Raw genomic sequence first — 8773 nt, 5'->3', positions numbered from 1 at the left:
TTTCCTTAACTAGTCATTGAGTTAATCCTTCAACTCATCTTCTAGAAGTGCTAGTGTTTGGAGCCTTCCAAATGTATAGGAAGGGTTGTGAACTTTTTAATTTTTTGAGTTCATCACCAACTTGATTTTTGTGATTATTCCTCAGTATCATTTCCAAGTGAAAGCCTCTGAGCATTCCAGTTCTTAAAGCACAATTATATTACAGTTTGATATTTTGGTATATTTAGCATTGTTAGTTATTTTGGTGTTTGAGAAAATATGGAAAATATTATTTATAGTGCAAAAAACATGTTACCTATTTGTACCTGAAGCCACATCATTACCAAAAGCATGAGCATGCTAGATTTTTCTTTGTAATGCATAATAGAATCCCTAAATGGATAAATGAAAAACTATGAAGCTATTATGAATTGAAGTATAATCATTCTTTAGCTTATCAAACAAAAATTGAACAAATTTTGTTGATTTTCCGAATATGTGGGGCTGATGTCCCCACTTATTTATGTTTCCACTAATCTTTTTAGTAAATAATTGATTTTGTGTTTTTTGCCAAAATTAAAATAAAGTAAATATTGAATAAAAAAGAATGTTTTTAGCGTTATACACTATATAAAATGTATTTAGAATATCTTAAAAATCAAGTTAGACTTATAAGTTCAGAAGGAGGTACTACTTGTATGTAGGTGTTTTCATTTACTGCTCACTCACTGCTTTGCAAATGATTAGTGGTCCAAGATGCATGAGAATAGTGAAGTTGAAGCCATTTCTTGAGCCACAAAAGTTATCAAAGCTTGATGAAATCCTCTCCATTTCATAATGCTCGGAAAAATATTTCTGGTGTTATATAAAAGTCCAAAAAAGGGTTCTCCGATCAAAAGTTAGAGCTTGTAGAACATTTCCCCTGAAAATCCCAACTGATTGAGGAAAATGGCTAAGTATGGAGAAAAAAACGCAATCGGGACCCAGGAGGCTCATTGTATATCACATATCGATGCTTAGACGAGTATGGAACATTGACTGAATGAGAAACAATGATCTGTCGATCGTCGATATCACATATTGGCAGTCGGTGGGTCTGGGTCGAGCATTTATCGCAATCGGCCATCGACAGGATTCTTGGGGCACATAGCTAAGGTTATCGACACGTCGCAGTCCTAAACGCCGATATCACATTTCGCATCTCTAGCAGTCCATCAGATACGAGATACTTCAAAACATGCATGGGCGTTGATTTGTGATATATTGTCGCACCGTCGGGGAAGGGCCAGAAATATTTAACAAAGAGAATCACAAAAAAAAAAACCAAGGGCAGGAGCTCCCCTTTCTCTCTCCTCCAGGGGGGATCGATTAATCGCAATCAATGAATCGACGAGGTTTCAAATTAAAAAAACCTACAAAACCACCGATTTGTGATGCCTATGTCAAAAGTCCCAGGGAGAACTAATTTTCAAATACAAAGGAAATGGCCAAAAAAATAAAGGTTGGGCTGCCCCTTTCTCTCTCCTCCACGTGGCATCGGTGATCGGCGGGGGTCGCAACTACGAAACAATGGAAATTTTCGATTTCATGATTTAATAAAAAATCGTCAGGGAGGCCAAAAATTTACTAACAAAGACATTCGTGAGAAAACCAAGGCTCAATGACCCATTTTCTCTCTCCTCCCGAAGGCCACATGGCAGCAAGTGATTGGTCTTCAAAGCTGATAGGGAAACTGATGTTAGCAATGATGTGGCAGTATAGTTGATGATGTGGCAGAGGACATGTGTCACCCAATTTCAGTTTTTCAGGGGGTGACATGGTACCATTTCTAGGTGCCATGTGTCACCACTCACAGGGTGACATGTGGCACTAATGACCTCACCCCGCAGATTGATGATCGTAGCTATTAAGGGGTAAAGGATTAAGACAAGGGTGCAGGTCGATTACGATATGCAAGACTCCTCCCTCGGATGCAATAAGTTATGAGCTGTGATTTATAAAGTGTTTGGGTTTAGGAAATTGACCGATGAGGGACTTTTAAAATATAAAGAAAAATGCCCCCCTCGCATTTATTGAGAGCTTTAGTTCCAAAAACATGGGCCTTTTGTTTCAGCCCCGATTGTATAAGGAATTTCAATAAAGGAGATATAATAAAGAGAGTTTAAGTATTAAGGGGGAAATCCAAAGGTGTCCTTTCGCCCATTCCATAGGTATAATCTTGTGCCCTTTTACCTATATGAAGAGGTGAATCCTCATGCCCCTTGAGACTTCTATCATTAAACCAAGAATGCACCCCTAGGACAGATCAAGGTGTCGAATGTGCTCAGAATTTTTTTATGGCAGAAATTGACGAGGTCGACACCAAAAGTAGTTGTAGAGGAAGATATAGGATATCAAGCCTTTGATACTGGCATAGTAGAGCACCAAGGGATTTAGTAGAAAATTTAAGGCCAAAGTGATAGAGTCAGTCCTAAAGGTGGCTGTAGTAATGAATTAGGAGAGGGAGAATTTAAAACCAAGTATGGGCACCCCTAGAAGTTGCTCTTTGTAACCCATTCTCAAGGTCGGCACCGAAGGTCTTAAAGATGGAATGATGAGAGTTAGTTGAGCAGCATAGGAGCATATGCCATGAACTAAATGTAGCCATGAAAATGGCGAGCACTAGTATTGCAGCAAGAATCCTGCAACTCCTGGGCTACTAGCGTTACTTTATCAACTCGGGTTCATACAAACTTGGAGGTGACAACATTGTATACACAACTAAAATTGATGGTTCTTCCTATTGTCATTGTTAAGATGGCGAGAGACCACTGGGGTTTTCAAGTCAGACTTCTATGGAGTTAGAAGAAGCTTGATTTCTTGATGGAAGAAAGGTAAATCTTCTCTACTACAATAATGGACAAGACTGAAATTCAATGCTAAATCACACCATTTCCTAATTAACTGCTAAGAAAATATGCTTTACAAAAATGCTAAATTAACATGAACCAAATTCTACTATCTAAGTATAGAAGTAAGAAGCATCAAACATCACTAATGTGCAAGTAAAGAGACTAAAATAAATCTGTTTTTGTCTTTTTGCATTTAAATGTAAAATAAAGTATGAAAACTAATTTCTTCTAGTGATGTGGTTGGTGAATTAAGGATGTTTGAGGATGGCTGGAACGGTTAGGATACATTTGGATGGTGTGAGAGAACCTGGGAGGATTTTTGTGACTTCCTATAGGTTTTACCTCAATTCGGCCTCAAAACAAGCTATTTCCAAAAAACCTACCGGATGTACTAGAAACTTACAGGATTCCCCGTAAACCTACAGGATATAGCCGAGAGAAAAATGTGAGGTGTTGGAGGTGATGGGAGGATTAGGAAAGGTGTTTTATGGGTTGAATGGAGTGGGAGAAGGTCTAGGAGAACTCAGGAGTAAATAACAAAGATAGGAGATGGTTGGATTCGCTCAATGTGCTTGGAAGAATTTCTATGAAAAATGATGAAAACTAGTGGAGGTGATGGTGAAAACAATGGATGGCTATGGTGGATGGAGTGGAAGGTGGTTTCTGGGTATGAAGTTTTTGTCTCCTCCCGAGGCACTTGCTCGATATAAAGCATGTATATTTTTCAAAAATCTATGTAAACAAGAAACATTCTCATAAACTAGAGAAGCAGAATTAATGAACTAACTGCCTACATTATGCATGGGGAAATTTGTTGAAAGGAATGAACGAATGGATGAGATCTACTGAAAAAATGAAGATGCAAAATATGACAATGGAGTCCTACTTTGAAAAACTAACCAAATACTAATTTAAGGACAACAAACTCCAAAGCTTATAAAAGAAATAGAAATTTGTGTTTTTGGGGTTGCATAAGGGTCCCTTCCTCAAGTCATGATCCCAGAGGGAGGAAGTGAGGCCGAGACACCTGCTGACAACCTTGTGGTGCTAATTTTATCCCTACTAATTTTCTACTAAAGTAAGGCACAAATGAAAGAAAACTAATAAACAACCAATCCAATCTACACTACTTGCAATGAATGTATCTAAAAGAAAATTAACAATGAAGATATGAAACTAAACTAAACATACATATACAAGAAAGACGAGCCTTGGCTGCTAGGGTTGGGCCCTAACCCAACGGCTTCAGCCCTTTGAGTTAACTTAGTGTTGGCTCAAAACAAAACTCATTCTTATTACCAAAGAAAAAAATTACATCAATAACACTTTCATAAGTCTAGAACTCAAAAATGGCTTAGAGTTTTACAACAAAAATTCAAATCCTAATGAGGCTCTAGGCCTCTCTACTTATACAACTGAAGTCCCCAATGAATTCCTTAAAATCAGGGAGGATATGCTCCCGAACTCGAGATAAACTAGTTCTTTGTCTATCACTTGCTCGGCTGCCTTCTAATCCTCATGGCTTGGCTGCTTGCACTCCGAGCTAGTGTGATGGATGGAGGAGTATTTGAATGGGGGATAAGTAAATGAGGAGGATTTACCTCCTACAAATCCCTCTCCCTTGTCCCATTTGAGTTTTAACCTTAATATTTGCAAAAATTCCTTGATTTTATCCTTCAATCCTGCATTCACTGCATATTAGTCCACTAGGCATAATATCCAACTCTAGCTCATCTCATAAACAAAATATAATAAAAAACATGTAATAAGTTGTGAGAAAAGTTGGTTTGACTAAGCTAGGAGGTGAATTAAGGCCCATATAATTACCCAATGATGAGGCTCATCATCACCCTCCTACTGAAAGTGATTCTCATGCTCTGAGAAAATCAATCAATATCCATTTCTTTAATAGCTTTAATGGCCTCCCTGACTTCCCATGCCTCTATTGTGGTTTCCTCTTCTTGTTCATAGAAGCCTTATTTCCTTTCTACCTCCTCCCACTGCCTCTTTTCTTCTTCTTCCTCCCTTCCTTCTAGTTTTCGTAAGAGTAGTGGTGGACTGAGTTTCAGGCCAATCCAATTGACTTTCACACTTTTTCATAGATTGCTTGTACATGGGTGTCCTGTTTAGTGCTTCTCTCAATCTTTTAGGAGAGTGGTACTCTCTTATATTTAAGCTGTTGGAAATGTGTTCCATCTCCTTAGGCAAGCATGTATGCTATCATCCCCTAACAACCTAAACATATCCTCCAAAATGTGAAATTGCTTGCTCTTGGGCAGCAAGATATCTAGGTGCAAGCTAAGGATCATTTGCAATCAAATTATGGGTATTGATGAGGGCCATGGGATATGAATATTCATCTCTGACCATAAGAGGCTTAGTTTTCTCTCTTGTCAATATCTTCTTCATCTCTGCAGCCCTTGATTCCTCACGGTTCATCCATGATGCCAAAGCCATCAACTGTAAATCTCCTAGCCTAGCATTAGAGTCCCATACATTTATGTCTGTTAAGGCCATGTTGTGCAAATAAAACTCATACATCTTGGCCCTATCTTCCAGTGTGCTATGATCACAAAGATCAATGAACTACCTATAGTCCTAAAATGGCATGGTGCCTCTGTATGCTAGTGTCTTGATCTGGAATTGAAATCACTATTCCTTAAGGTATATGGCATAAGATTTAGTTATAATCCTACACTGGATTGCTTCGAAAGAGAGACTGGCCATACATGCTAATTGATTCTCTCTTTCTTGCAGTTGTCCTCTCAACCATGCATTTTCTGTCTCTAGTTGATTTTTCATTATCGCCTCTCTGTCTCTCAAGCTACTTAGCTCTCTTCCCAACTCCTTAAGCTTCTCCTCCATGTGCCCAATGTCTTCCACCCCCTTGTATTTGGCAATCTGCATCCATCGGTGAGTTCTGGCTCTCTCCTTTTCAAGTTCGAAGAATAATGGAATAGAAAATTTTCAAGGAATGACCTTGCCTCCTTCAATAAACTTGTAGTAGGAGTCAAGGTTAGGTTGGGGGCTAGGTTTTTTTGACTTCGGGTCCTATTATTTTGTTTCTTGTTGTTTTCCTACCTCCTTTTCCAAATTTTGTGTCTCTTGTAGGTTCAACAGAGTATCTTGTAGGATAGCTTCTACTTCCTGTAGATTTTGTTGTGTATCCTGTAGGATTTCTTTTCCTTTGGAGGAGGTTTATCTAGTCATAGGCCTTCTCACATAGGTGATAAGAGACTTAGGGGAAGGCATTTTCTCCTTTTGTTTAGGTGAGTCTTCAATCACGATGAGAATTTTGGTTGGTGTTTGGGGTTTCCCCTGCCTTATTCTTGTGCTTTTCCTTGTCCTGAAATATAAGGGGGTCTGCCTTTATATTTTTCCTTTTTGCTTGATGGGGGTGCTAAGAGCAGTGAGGGTAGCTGTTGCCTCTCTCTCAGTGGGTTCTGGAGACACCCTAGGTGACTCCTCCTTGTTTTTTGCCCCCTATTTTCCATTGCTTTCTTCACCTATGTCTTTCCTTTCTTCTTCCTCTTGTAGATCCTCATCATCTTTATCATTTTCCTCCTTAACATCCTCCTCTATTTCTTCATCATCCTCCTTCTCTTTCTCCTCTTCTTCTTCATCTTCCTCATTCTCTTTTGTTTCATCTTCTTCTTCATCCATATCATCTTCATCTCCTTCTGTTTGTTCTTCTTCCTACTCTACTTCTTCTTCCTCTACTTCAACCTCTCCCTCGTCCTCTTCACTGACAGTAGGACTAACATCATATGTGAGAGATTTGATGTCTTCCTCTGCCTGCATGTCTCTAAAAACTGACCATTGTATAGGAATTTTGAGGTTTTGGAGAGCATATTCTATAAGGATTCTAATCAACCGATGGTGAGCTAACTGTTGGGAATTTCCCTCTTGCACTTTTATGCTTGATTCTATTAATGGTTGCAGCAGGAAGTATGGTATGTTGAGCTTGTGGTGAGGGGGTGTTTCTGCTGCAAATATCAATTCTTCACGAAGCCTAAAATGATATCCATAGACCACACTATACCTACCCTCACATGACATGTATTTGATTAGTTGGTAGCTTACCTCATTCCATGGATATGGTAGACTTTCTCTCCTTAATCCATTTTTGTCCTCAGTGGTTTCATCACCTTCTAAAAAGAATTTCCTTTTGGCAACCTGGCTATCTGCTTTGTCTTCCTTCCTCCATGGTACTCCTAAGGGGAGTGTGGTAACTCTGCTGATCAGTTCAGGGGTGAGTTATATGGAGAGGACACTTACCACATCAGTGGTATGGACTCTGGTGATTGGAATGAGGGAGAGAGAAAAATATCGGGCCACCTCATCATCATACCTACTGAATTTTTGTAAAAACCTCATCCAATTATGCCTTGTGAAGACTTCTAGTACCTGAGGGCATTGTTGGATTCTCACAGTGTTTGTGGGCTCCCTCTCATTAAACCCTCTTGTCATCTTGGTTGGTGAGGTTTTGAGGAAATGAGATGGTTGATACAATTTTCAAATGTAGAAGTAAAAATTTGATATGACTGTGTGGACAATTCTCTTGCACAACTGCCAAATTCCCTCAAACTAGTGGATTTTTTTGATCAATTTACTTGGCAAGAGGAATGTAATTATAGAGCCTACCTCTTCATAATATTTTTTGTGGTCAACTCCCAAGATTTTCCCTCTGAAACTCCTCTCGACCTATCCTGTAGACTGTCTCTGTGTATCATGTACGAATTCCTGAGCACGATCTTGTAGAAATTCCTGTGCAATCCTGTAGGAATTCTTGTGCAGTAAAATTATGGAGTTTTTCTTTCGGTGGGTTGCCTGGGTATGAGAGTGACCTGTGGGAGTGAGCCTCGAGGATTTGAATGCATGGGGATGATGATTATTCCCTCTTATGGTCATTTGGGGTGAGGTGGTGTGCTTCAAACCGAGGGACGTTTCCATTTTTGGATCGTTGATCCCCACTACCACCTCATTACTCCCCACTCCTCGTAATTAGCTCCCACCATGCATCTATAGTTTTTACTGCTTTTGTCCTTCTCCTTCTTTGTTTTTGAGTTGACTGCTACCACGTGTGAGAGGACACCTTGTTTTGTCTTTGTTGACTAAGCGAAGGTGGCCAAGCTTACTAGCCACCTTTTCGCTTATAAACCAACTTACTTGTAACTTTTACATTTTTTTCACTGCATGATGCATATGAGAGAGCAAGCAGGATACTTACTATGGTTCCAATACCTTGTTGCAGTTGTTGAAGACCGAAGGTGCTTTCTGTGTGTATTGGCTGCATGCAATTCTTCTTCACTTTCTTGTTGTTTTCTGATGACCCCTTTATTTGTGTAGGTACCTGTTGTTGAATATGGTGGTGGTATTGTTGCTTTTGAGCTCCTTTTGTCCTTGGATAATCATGATGGAGGCTTGTTGCTATTATGATTTGTATTCTCTCGGATAGGCTGCTACATGATTTCCTATAGGATGTCTTGTAGTTGCTTCTCCCTCAAAACTCTTAATCATAAACTTTTTTGGGGTTGTGAGGATAGTGACATGGATGGAGAGAGAGACTAGGAGTGTGGAGAATGAGGAATACTAAGGTGAATCTCTCTATTTCTTCCTGTTTCCCTTATTTTCAAAGACTATCAAAATTTTTTTTGAAAGTGATTTTGTTTCTAAGAGTGAATGCATAGGTGATGGAATGATGATGAGTAAGGTATGGTGATGGAATGATGATGAAGGGGGTGTTGTTTCATTGACATAGCAGGTCATTTTTTCCTTAAGGTCACTTCCTATAGGATTTTTGGGTCACTGTGATTCCTACAGGATCATCCTTTAGGTTTTCAGGGGATCCTGTAGAAAACACAGTCCCCTTGTAAACTGAAGGAAAGGAGTGGAAAAAATGA

Source organism: Pinus tabuliformis, chromosome 4_2 (genome assembly GCF_031772625.1).
Source record: "Pinus tabuliformis cultivar Carrire ecotype Pingquan chromosome 4_2, CPIR1, whole genome shotgun sequence".
Lineage (NCBI taxonomy): Eukaryota > Viridiplantae > Streptophyta > Pinopsida > Pinales > Pinaceae > Pinus > Pinus tabuliformis.
This window is presented reverse-complemented; position numbering follows the sequence as displayed.